This window comes from Tachypleus tridentatus, chromosome 3 (assembly GCF_004210375.1).
Source record: "Tachypleus tridentatus isolate NWPU-2018 chromosome 3, ASM421037v1, whole genome shotgun sequence".
NCBI classification, from domain to species: domain Eukaryota; kingdom Metazoa; phylum Arthropoda; class Merostomata; order Xiphosura; family Limulidae; genus Tachypleus; species Tachypleus tridentatus.
The window spans coordinates 78,862,396-78,874,481 of NC_134827.1; the positions used below are offsets into that span (position 1 = coordinate 78,862,396).

The 12,086-nt window shown below is 35.6% G+C and overlaps 1 protein-coding gene across 1 annotated transcript in view; it reads left to right on the forward strand.

The window, feature by feature from the left end:
- LOC143247281 (embryonic protein UVS.2-like) overlaps positions 1–12,086 on the forward strand; it is a 48,607-nt gene that overhangs the window by 12,693 nt on the left and 23,828 nt on the right. The gene's annotated exons all lie outside the window — the stretch shown is intronic.

Consider the following 12,086-nt stretch of genomic DNA (forward strand, 5'->3'; position numbering starts at 1 on the left):
AAGTTTTCGTATGTATATACACACACATATACGTCATAAATTAGAATCTAAAAAAATGAAATAATTTAAATAAGGAAAAGCGAACTTTCTCATCCAACGTTCAAAATCAGGTAATAATTAAATTTATTAATAATTATTTAGTTTTCGACAGGCAGTTAACGGAATAAAGAATACAAACGCATTTTTTAACGACGAGCCGCCTAGCGGTCAAAAAAGAATATATATTTTTGTTGTAATAGCATAAGTTGTAAATATACACCAGCTAGTTTTTAATATTTCTATATAAATAATTGTTTCAGATACGTTTTAAAGAAAGACGGAGATCAAAATTATTACCAAAATATGAGTGACTAAATTTTAAAGCATGAAACAAAGTTTTGTTTAATTTAGGGTAAACAGAACTGGTCTTCTTTATTCTCGACTTTAAGTTTGCTTTTCCGTTAACAACTGCTAGCACAAGGTACTGAAATAACACTCTTGAAATACTCGTTGATATTTACTCTTACTCAACAGTAGTTTAAAATAAATAAAAAAACTCACTCCTGTCTCTGTTGAAATCCCTGAAGGTTGACGCACCTAGTAAAGGATTCCATAATATGACATGTTCTGACGTTCACTTAATTTTTCAGCTCATTTCACTTGTCGTTTTAAGTTTTCTCACTGCATTAGAGCCGTCGGATGTGTACAATGTAGAGTCTTCCTGAAGATTCCCTAGGCAGAGTGTTAAGTCTATAATGAACTTAGAGGGGTGATATGTTACGACTGAGATGAAATACGTTAATTAGCTCTATAACAAAGCTATGCGGAAGTAAGGAGTATTACGTTTTCGAAAAACTGACTGAACAGTAACGTTCCTTGGTATTTCAGCCATCCAATACTTCTTTTGTATTCCATCTCATCGATTTGCCTAAATGCAGTCCACTGTCTGCTTTTATTCTCGTCAGTTTCAAGTTCTTTCTGTTATCACGTGTTTGCCAATACCTCCCTATAAACATGTGCTATTATAAATCAAAATGTTCAACAGGATTATAAACAAATATGTTCACACACGTTTAATGTAGACTCTATAGAAGAGAAAAAAATCACTTATAAAACAATGAAATGGATTTATACGTTCAAATTAAAACGTTCTTTATATATATGTGTGTGTGTTTAAATTAAAAAGTTCTTTACATATATACGTCTAAAGCAAAGCGTTTCTTTATAATTTTAGTTAATAATGTGGTATTAGCTTCATAGTTTCAAAGCGACTAAGACAAATTGTTTAAGACTTCGTGGTAGAATTATTTGGTTTATAACGTCATAATCAAACCTCTCTTAGTAGCACTTTATTCAGCACGATATAATTAATGTGTAGCACACACTTCACGTATTGAAAACGTACGTGGGATAACTCCTAGGCATGTTCATACTTTTATAGCTTTGATTTCTCCGAGATATTAACCCTTAAACGGCGGCTATCATGTATTGATTCTGCTACCTACAACAATCCCGCTGTTTAAGGGTTAAAGAAGGGTATCCCATTAACGAGAAAGGATGGTTCACCTTTTGGTTTTTCAAGGTACTTCCTTTGTTTCTGCTCTCCTCCCATCCTGCCACACACTTTGATTTTGTTTCTTTCTCCGCACTTTTAAGAGATAAAATAATGATATAGAAGACAACCGCAATTTTATTCAAAAACAAACTTTAAAAAATGTTTGTAAAACATATGTGATGTAATCGTCAGTTGCTATGTGACGTAATCAGATTTGAATCACTGTTGTTCCTGTAGTTTAACAAGCATATGATAGTGTTTATTCAACATAATTCTACTTGAATCAGTTACCAATTATTCTGTACAATTATCAATAAAACACCGGTGAACTGTATCGTATTTTCTAAATATCTTGATGTAATATTCACATCAGTTTATCTGCTTTTTCCCTGTTTGGTCAAACTCCTCAAAGCAGTGATCAGTTTATTTCAGACTTTGTATGTGGTCAATTGGAATGCAGTAATTGCCTAGTTTCTACATGTTTACCCTCCCTTCAGTTTTCTATATTTTCTCCCTGAGATGACGCTCCTGTTTTCAGCTGCGAATAACAGCAGCAGAAGTAAAGCAGTAAACAGCGGAGAAGTTCCAGGATTTATCCAGGAACTTGTATGAAAGTTTATTTCTATGTATTAGTCACACACCCACCAGAGAAATTAGACGTTCTCCTGGGATGCAATATTTGTTAAACGAGACAAATGCATCTGCACGTGGATATGGAGAAATAAGAATGGTATATGACATCGCTTCTACAACAAAACACATACAGCGTATTGAAGGCTTTCAAAATAGATGTCTTTCACAATATATTTTGTTAACTGAGGTCAAAATGTATCTTTTAAAATTTAATATTTCCTCAAGTGAAACCGGAATGTATGATTTTTACTGTTTCATCTCCCCCACCACCACCAACTGAAATCGAAATATGTCTTTCACAATTTGATCACTCTTAAACTGAAAGAAATATGTCTTTTTAATTTGATCTTTCCTCAACCGAAACCAATATAAACGTCTACTACGATGTGATGGATCTTAGACTAAAACTAAAGTACACGTCTTTCGCAGTCTGATCATTTTGCAACAGGAAAGAGAAAGAGGAAGAAATACATTGTAAAAGTAAAAGGGTAAAGCTTCTATCTACTGGTTAGAATGTAACTCACCACGGAAACTATCACTACTGGATTTTCTATAAAATTTAAATGATTGACGTTGTAACTAATTTGAGTGCTTTCCATATAATACATCCTTTAAGTTACAGTACTAGAGGTACCATTTTGATAAAGAACTCTAAATGGATAATCAATTAGCATTTTGCTAATGCTAAGATGATGTGACTATTACATAAATTTTAAATGGCATAACAGAGTAGTTCAAGAAAGAACATTACCAATTGCGTGACGCCATTTCATCCTTGTACAGTCAGAATGGAATTAACACAGGATCAATTGTACCACGTGCCGTATTAACGTACTTCATACTACACCTTCTTGGATGTTTGAATATGTTACACATAAAAGTAAACGGCTATGATATTCCTTGTATAGGCTTGCCTAGGCGTGGTTGGTTATTGTCCCTCCACTGGCATGCCTAGGCGTGGACCAGTGGTTGGTTGGTTGTCCCTCCACTGGCATGCCTAGGCGTGGACCAGTGGTTGGTTGGTTGTCCCTCCACTGGCCTGCCTAGGCGTGGACCAGTGGTTGGTTGGTTGTTCCTCCACTGCGAATTCTAGGTTTCATGTTTTGCGATTCCTTACCGCAAAAACGCGATCCGTACTTCGGAGATGGAGGTGCGTTATAAGAATGACTGTTAGATTCCTCTATTCGGTTCAGAGTTTATGATTGGTGCTATTTGTTGATGCTTTCTTGAAGTTTCTCAGTTAACATTTACAGTTGGCTATACGTAATAAGCCTTATGTTGTTTTGTGCAGAAATCTTTACAAAATAAAGAAACAGACAAATGTTTTGATTTCATTTCCTCTAAACGAGACGAGTCTGTCATCTTTCAACAATCTTCATAGGAAAGCGTTAAACATGAACCTTAATTTTATTATTTGTTATTAAGTATTATATTTCCCCAGTGAGACAGCGGTAAGTCTTCGGAGTTATGACGCGAAGATGAAGGGTTTGATTCCCCTCAGTGGAGACAGGAGGTACTCTGATGTGACTTTGCTATAATAAAACACATACGCAAACACACGTTCTTAAGTACAATTTTTAGTCGCCCTTTCAGCCGTGGGGGAGTTATAATGGTACGGTCAATTCCACTATTCATTGGTAAAAGAGTAGCCCAAGAGTTGGATGTAGGTGGTGATGACTAGCTGCCTTTCCTCTTGTCTTACGCTACTAAATTAGAGATGGCTAGCGCAGATAGCTCTCGTGTAGCTTTGCGCGAAATTGAAAAACAAACCAAACAAGCAAACAAATCATTTTTTTAGCCGCGGCATATCGGCTCGTAGTAGTATGGTTACGAGTTTTCAGTTTCCTTTCAATAAAAGTTTTAGCTCATAGCTCTATCATCTCTTGACCGATTGAAAATCTAACTACAAATTTAGGCTCAGAAGGTCAAACCCTTTCGCTACGTGTATTTCACCACTTACATGGTCTCGAAGATTAATTCACTCTAATCCTTACTTAAAAACTTCCAATTTGAGGTAGGTCGGTAGAGGTCCTCATGATTAATTAAATCATGTATACTCGCACCCCACGCTTGATATTACTGACGTATAAAAATATATCTAATAAAAAGGAGAGCCCAGCATGGCCAGGTGGTTAAGGAACTCGACTCGTAATTCGAGGGTCGTAAGTTCGAATCCCCGTCACACCAAACATGCTCGCCCTTTCAACCGTGGAGGCGTTATAATGTGACAGTATATCACACTATTCATTGATAGTAGCCTAAGAGTTTGTGGTGGGTGATGATATCTAGCTGCCTTCCCTCTAGTCTTACACTGCTAAATTAGGGACGGCTAGCGCAGATAGCCCTCGTGTAGCTCTGAGCGAAATTCAAAACAAACCAAACCAATAAAACGGAGGAAAAGAAAGGTGTCACAGTTCAAGTTTCTCTAATGCTGCGAAAAATAATTTATGTTCGTGGCTATTGAGAATTCCCCCTTGTTAATAGTTGTGACGCTCTAAACATTACTTCACACATCTGATATCTAAGATTAAAAGTCAGTTTGTCAAGGAAAATTGAGCAAACCACGCTTTCTACTGGGAATTTATATAAGTGACAGAGTGGAAGTTTTAATCTTACATAGAACCATAAATCTGATACGAGAGGAGGTAAAAAGGACTCTTTCGTTCAAGAAATCGAAGCAAAACAAATATTCTTGTGAAATATAGGAGTGGCGTGTTGATGAATTTTTATTCCACGTAAAACACGACATTATAAATCTCGTTCTAAATAAAACGTCATTTCGTTAAAGAGAACAAAATTCTCGTGAAGTGTGGACATGCTGAAACGAAGAAGTCATGTTCCAGGTGTGTAAAACCAACAATTCTCAAAATGCCTGCAACCATTTTATTTGCATTCAAAATTCCGCTAGAAACTCTGGAAAAATTTAAATTCCCAGAAGTTCGTTAGCTCGCCTTGTGTTTTAATTCTACCATTTACTAAGCGCTTTAATATGGGCACCCTCATATATGTAGGGGAGGAACTTTCATAGTGCAAGTCAACAGATGAAGGGATGTGTGTTATGTGTGCTTACATGCAAACACAAATTTACAGTTTTAATAAAACTTACTAAATAATTCTCAGTTTAACAACGATGTTATGTTTACATCATAATACGTGCATTTCTCTGTTAAATGTAAGGAGGGCAAATGCCTCTTTTTGCTCTTTTCTTACAGCGTCCATATACTCTAATTGAGTTTCGATATATTTGTCATGATGAAATACTGAATATAAACAAAATGTTTTGTGGTTTTATAGTTTAGTTTCCATTTTTATGTAGCGAATAAGACATTTTAGTTTTGTTCGCAAACCTCGTACAACTGTGGACATTTTAAAGTAGATTCAATGGTCGATTCACGATTAAACAGTAATAATTAAAGCAAATTTATGGAAGTTTAACTAACTCCGTTTTTGTTTCTGATTTTAGTTTTTATCCATATTTTTTTATAACTGCAGGATTGCATATATTACTTGTACTGTAGTTTTTAATCGCTTGAGGAAAGCCTGACCAAATAATTTAGTGATTTCAAATTTACTTATACAATAAAAATTGAACCCCATTGGCACGATGGCAAGTTTGTAGACTTCTAACACTAGAAACTGGGATTCGATAACCTTAATTGGCACAGTACAGATGGTCCATTGTGTCGGTTTGTGTTTATCTACAAACAAATGAAAGAAAATGTATTTATATAATCAAGTAACACAGAAACTACTTTGTTATGACGTACATGCTAAAGACACGTAACGTCTCATATTCGACCTTCTGTAACATCTAATGAAACGTTAATTCAAAGAAATATATAACTTAAAAAACAGCTATGAGGGGGACATTGGTACCTTGGAAAATAGCTATAAGGGGACCAAGCTTTCAACCTTTTCCAAGTTATATTTGATTACATATAAAACATTTTTTTTTGTTCGCGATAAGAATTGTTGCGAGAATGTCAAACCTGAGTCACAGTTGTTTCTATTATCAACAGTAAGTTGCTTAATTATAATTCGACATCTTATCGAATCCTTGAACATTTTGTTACCTGACACTACACGACCTTGACATAGAAAATCATACTTGACACTACTGAAGTTTAAATTAGAAACGTTTGCCCGAAACATCAGTTTTTTTTCGTTGGAAACGGTTGTCTGGCATCTCCAGTATATTTCGTTAAAAATACTGGAATGACACGAAAGATATTAAATTGGAAATACTTCTCTGGTACCACAGAATGTTATCTTAGAAACGCTGCTTGCCTTCACTTGTCTGATATTAGAGGATCTCGCATTAGAAATCTTTGTCTGACACGAATGAATCTAATATCATAAAAAATTGTCTCGAATTAATTAGCCTTAAATTTGAAAATTTATTTGGCACTAATAAATCATGCATTAGAAACATTTGTATGGCATCAGTGAAGGCCTGGCATGGTCAGGTGGTTAAGGCACTCGACTCGTAATTGAGGGTCGCGGGTTCGAATCCCCGTCACACCAAACATGCTCACCCTTTCAGCCGCGGGGCGGTATAAGTGACGGTCAATCCCACTATTCGTTTATAAAAGAATAGCCCAACAGTTAACGGTTGGTGGTGATAACTAGCTGCCTTTCCTCTAGTCTTACACTGCAAAATTAGGGACGGCTAACGCAGATAGCGTTAATGAGAGAACATTATTTACTTGAGGGAAATTTGGAAGAGAAAGGAAATTGATGAAAATATAAGTATAGATCTTTTTCTGCAGAGTTTTGAATGCATAGATGTATCGTATATGACGTTCAAAAGCGGGTAGCAAACAAAACTAACGAAGTTTTCAATAAAAAAAGAAAACAGAGAGAGAGAGAGAAAATGCGATACAAGGTTTCACCAGAAAAAATAAATCCACTCCTATAGATTCGTATTGTTGATTGCCACAAGGTAAAACTTTATTACCTTATTTGGTTTATGAGATGAGATTAGATTTATTGCTACAAGATAATAGTCCAAAGAAAGGAGTAGATCATTCATTATATGGTCAGAGTAGCTTAACCTTGACTCAAGAGAAGTCTCCAAACAAGAGACCTGTAAACACAGCCAGAATTTGTAATGTCAGTTTTGTAATATTTAGTCTCGGAAAGTTTTCTTATGAACTAGTATAAACGTTTTCAAGGTATGCTTTATTGCATTGTCTCTCTCTCTCCTGTGTGAAAGGATGCTCTATTCCATTGTGTGTTTTTCATTGTTTCTCCTGTGCGAAGCTATTGCTTGTAATCAAGCATAAAACTACACAATGAACTATCTGTACTCTGCTTACTATGGGTATCGATACCTGATTTCTAGAGTTGCAAGTCCACAGACATACCGCTGTGCCACTAGAGGCGTGGGGAACTCTAAAAGAAGATAGTGAAACCCTCTGTTGCTCGATTCCATTTGAGTTATAAATAACTCTTCTGTAGACAAGTGTACTGTTGTACTTACTACTGTATAAGAAATACTCAGTTGTGCATGCTTGTGTGACAGAAGACTGTCAATTCCGTACAAAGACAAAAAAACGAATTTAAATAAATTGTGATGTCAACCTATGTAGTTCGAATTAATTTAAACACACATTTTAAAAATTAGTTTTTTTTCGTGTAAATTGTTTTCTATTTCGATTATCTGCATTGTTTCAATTTTTTTATTCCTGTTTTTTATGTAACAAACTGCTTGTGTGTCACACATGAAGGTAAAGATAAAGAGGGGAATATTAATAGAAATAAAATGGTTTTAAAGTCGAGGGAAAAGTTAAAAGAAAAAGCAGTTCTTTAACTGTGGTAAGGTTAATAAAAATCCACTAATTGTATATATGTACACTGTAGTTAAACAGTATTTAGTATTATCTGCTGTAGTTAAACAGTATTTAGTATTATCTGCTGTAGTTAAACAGTATTTAGTGTTATCTGTTGCCCATCATGATGTAAATGTAGGAACATTTAAACGAATTTATAAATTTCTTGTTGCCGACCAAATGCTAAACTGTTATGATCGTTGTCTGCATACAACGCTGTGTAAAATTCTGACATTCATTTATGTATTATGGTGAGAATCTTTCAGGTTATCATTTCTATAATACGCTGCGTGGCGTCCTTACCATTATATGTATGTTATTCCGTGTACGTTCTGATTATTACTTACGGATTCAGAAGTAAAATATTTTGTCACCCTACGGGGAATGAAAGGGCACATCACCATTCAAAGAAGTCCCCAGTATAGCGATCAATTTCTTCTATTATCTTCAGTTAGTTCTATAGTTACATCAATAAGAGGGTGTCTGTACCCGAAAACAAGGCTTTAGTGTGCTAACCTCTGAGACATACTTGAACACGTGTACCAGGTTTGGTGTCACTAACGCGTAAGGTGGGGTGGGAAGAGTTATGAACTCAATTTAAAAAGTGGCGCACCCTGTAAGTGGGTGCAAGATTAGAAGATTCTACTCTATATTTATCTTCAGCAATCCTGCAAACCTACAGAATTAAACAAGTGCTTAAAGTGTCATTAAGAACTGTTTCTTGAACATTCAGAGAAAGATGGTTGCACTTGTAATCCATTTCACCGAATATATCGATCGTTTGAGTTGGAGAAACGGATAAATGGGGCTGTTTTTAAGATAAGGTAATCTTATTTCTGCACCTAGGTGACGTCGGCTCCAGTTGTTAATTACATTTGACAGCCTTCGGCTAGTGTTTCTTTCAAAAGCAAAAAAGACTAAAGGTAAATGTAAGCCTGTTTGTTGGCATGTGAGGAAACATTTGCGTGTGTAATAGGAGTAATGAACGAGTGAAATATGAAGAAAAATATGAGAGAAGACATAGAAGTAAGTAATGTTTACTCTCTGACGATGTCATCACGCTTCACTACCATACGAGTGATGTCTCCCTCGTCCAATAAGATTATTTGGAAATAGATCAAATCCTTTTGACTTTTTTTTTAATCTATTGCAAGACGAACATGTGCTTAAGGAACGGTTGTGTCTGACGTACTGATGTCATTCGTCCATATTTGTTAGGCTTAAACCAAACTACCTTAATGCCACGATCACGACAATTTGTACAAGTGTGATTCCAGTTTAATAAAATATTGGGAGAAATCCGCAAAGGGTTTACACGTATTATTCAATACAAAGACGCTGAAGTTTTTGTTTTTTCACGAGGCAGAGATTTTAATGAACAGACCACGAACAGTAAATTATAAATCGGGATGAATAAACTATGAAATTGATCAAACTATTTTATCCAAAGATTAGTCTCCTGACGAGAAAGCGATAAGTTTATGAACTTGAAACATTAAAATCCGGACCTCGATTCCAAACTGTGGACACAACAAATAGTCCAATGTGGCTAGCTTTTCTCTAAAAACACAAACAAACCAAGCATTTTTATGTCCAATGGTGTGACAGCTGTAAGTCTACAAAATTACAACGCTGAAAATTAGGGTTCGATTCCCTTAGTTGACACAGCAGATAGCCCAGAGTAGCTTTGTTTTAATAAAAAAAATCAGTATATTACTTATTTCATTAATACTTCAAAGTTGGTCTGTTTTAACAGATTTTTAAGAGACGTAAAACATGCATAACCTCAGATAAATCCTAGAATATCAGTAACTTAACTCCTTGTCTGTAACGTGCGTAATTTTTATGTTTGATTTTTAGTTTATATATGAACCTAACACTGGTTTGGATACCCTAAGCTGATTCAATGTCGTGAGATATTATTGGGTTTATGATTGAAAACATTAATAACTACAGAAGTAACCAAGTGATGAGCCAGTAGATATCAGTTTTATATCTTTTTTCTTAGTGTATTTAAATTATCTAGACAAACACTGGTTTATTTTTTTGGCTTTGGTCAATATAAGTAACAGGAGTTATAGATGGTAACCAAGTAACAACTGAATTATTACCTATTGCTGCCTTCTATCAATTCTATGATTAGTGTAGGAAGGTGCCCTAAACTGATACCGAACTTTATATGAATTAGTGGAGAGATCCGTATTCAATAAAGAACTTGATAGGAATAGCTTGGTTTTAAATTCGCTCAAAGCTACACGAAGGCTATCTGCGCCAGCCGTCACTAATTTAGCAGTGAAAGGCTAGAGGAAAAACAGCTAGTCCTCACCACTAGCCTTCAGATCTTGGGCTACTCTTTTACTAACGAATAATGGGATTAGCCGCCACATTTATAATGCTCCCACAACTGAAAGAGGCAAGCATGTTGGGTGTTACGGAGATTTGAGCCCACAACCCTCAACATGTGAGACGAGCACCCTGTACCCACCAGGACATAGGAGTATTCACAAGGTTTAGATTGACCAAACTGAAAAGCTTAGTTTTCTGTACACATCACACTCAATTGTAATACTAATATCTACATTCATAGATTATTAACAGTAAACTTACATCTTATTTTCAAGATGGCGGTTTGTTGGAGGAATGAAGAGTTGAAATAGAATGCTAGGCCTACTTGAATTTAAATGTGTAATAGAAGTAAGCAAACAATATTCTTTTTTTATTTATTGTTTTAACTGTTTAATATTTTAATTCAAAATTGTTGGACTCGTGGTTTTAAAGAAAAAAATCAAACACACTTATTGGCAGACTTGAGGTCACGTGCATTGTTTTTTTGTTATTGTTTTAATTTTTTTGCCTGGTAGATAAATGAAACTCCGAGTATCGCTTACCATACCTAGTTTTCCATAAACTCACGTTACTCTAGTATAAGAGGGACATCAAAAATATTATTCATTTAATTTTCTTCTATACTAAGATGTATTTTCTGTATTCGATCTTTTTGTTCAAAGTAAGAATGCGTTGTATTACAAGAACCAATCACTTACCCAGACACAAGGAGGGATAGCATCGGATTTAAAATAAGAGCAGTGGCATCTAAGTCTTGTATTGAATCAACGTGCAAAGCGCATTAGACAGATGAGAAACTTCTGTGTACATCTCAGAGGACTCATTCTTTATTGAAAGTCAATACGAACGGTTTTAATATTGAAGAAAGTGGGTTCCTATTGGAAACGTTTCAGTAAATTTTAAACTTGAATGTTCGTTCGAATTCTCAATAATTTATGGTTTGTGTTCCTGTTGCTTCCCTACATCCTCCAACAGGTGAGCTAATTGACTTTACAGAAAGTGTGTTCGTGTCCTTTTTATAGCACAGCCACATCGGGCTATCTGTTGTGTCCACCGAGAGGAATCGAATTCCTGATTTTAGCGTTGTAAATTAGAAGACTTACCACTGTCTTAGCGAGGGACTATACAGAAAGACACAAGCAGTGGATATTAACACTTCATTAGGTCAACAGAGTAGAAGAGATGGAAACCATCTCGGAAAACGACAGCCAAATTAACGAACACAACATTCTAGAAAAATCCACCATTCTAAGACGGCTTACAAATACTCATAAGAGTAGAATCCTACTCTATACCGTATTGTGCAACACCGACCACCCTTCAGATTTCAGATCGCACTGTATTAGTTAATATCAGCCGCCTTTAGAATTCCAGATCGTACTTCATTAGACAACACCAGACACTCTTCAAATTCGGAATCGTTATCCTAAAAGAGAGAAGATCCGTTTTCCGAAGTAAGCAGCTCCAATGAATGATGAATTTCTGATTATTAGCCTAAAGTAAAGATTCCGAAGTCAGAGCTGCAACTTGCCTATTGAAACAGCGAATTGCGAGGCCAAGATATAACAAACTTTCAGAAATACTGCATCACTGTAACGTCACGGACTCCGACAAAGTGATTGGTGAACAACACAAACCCATATGCGTGACAAAAATAAACAACGTATTTTAGTTTAGAGAGATGTTTCAAACGACTAAACTGCTACACCAAAAACACAGTGGAGTAATATGATCGTCACAGG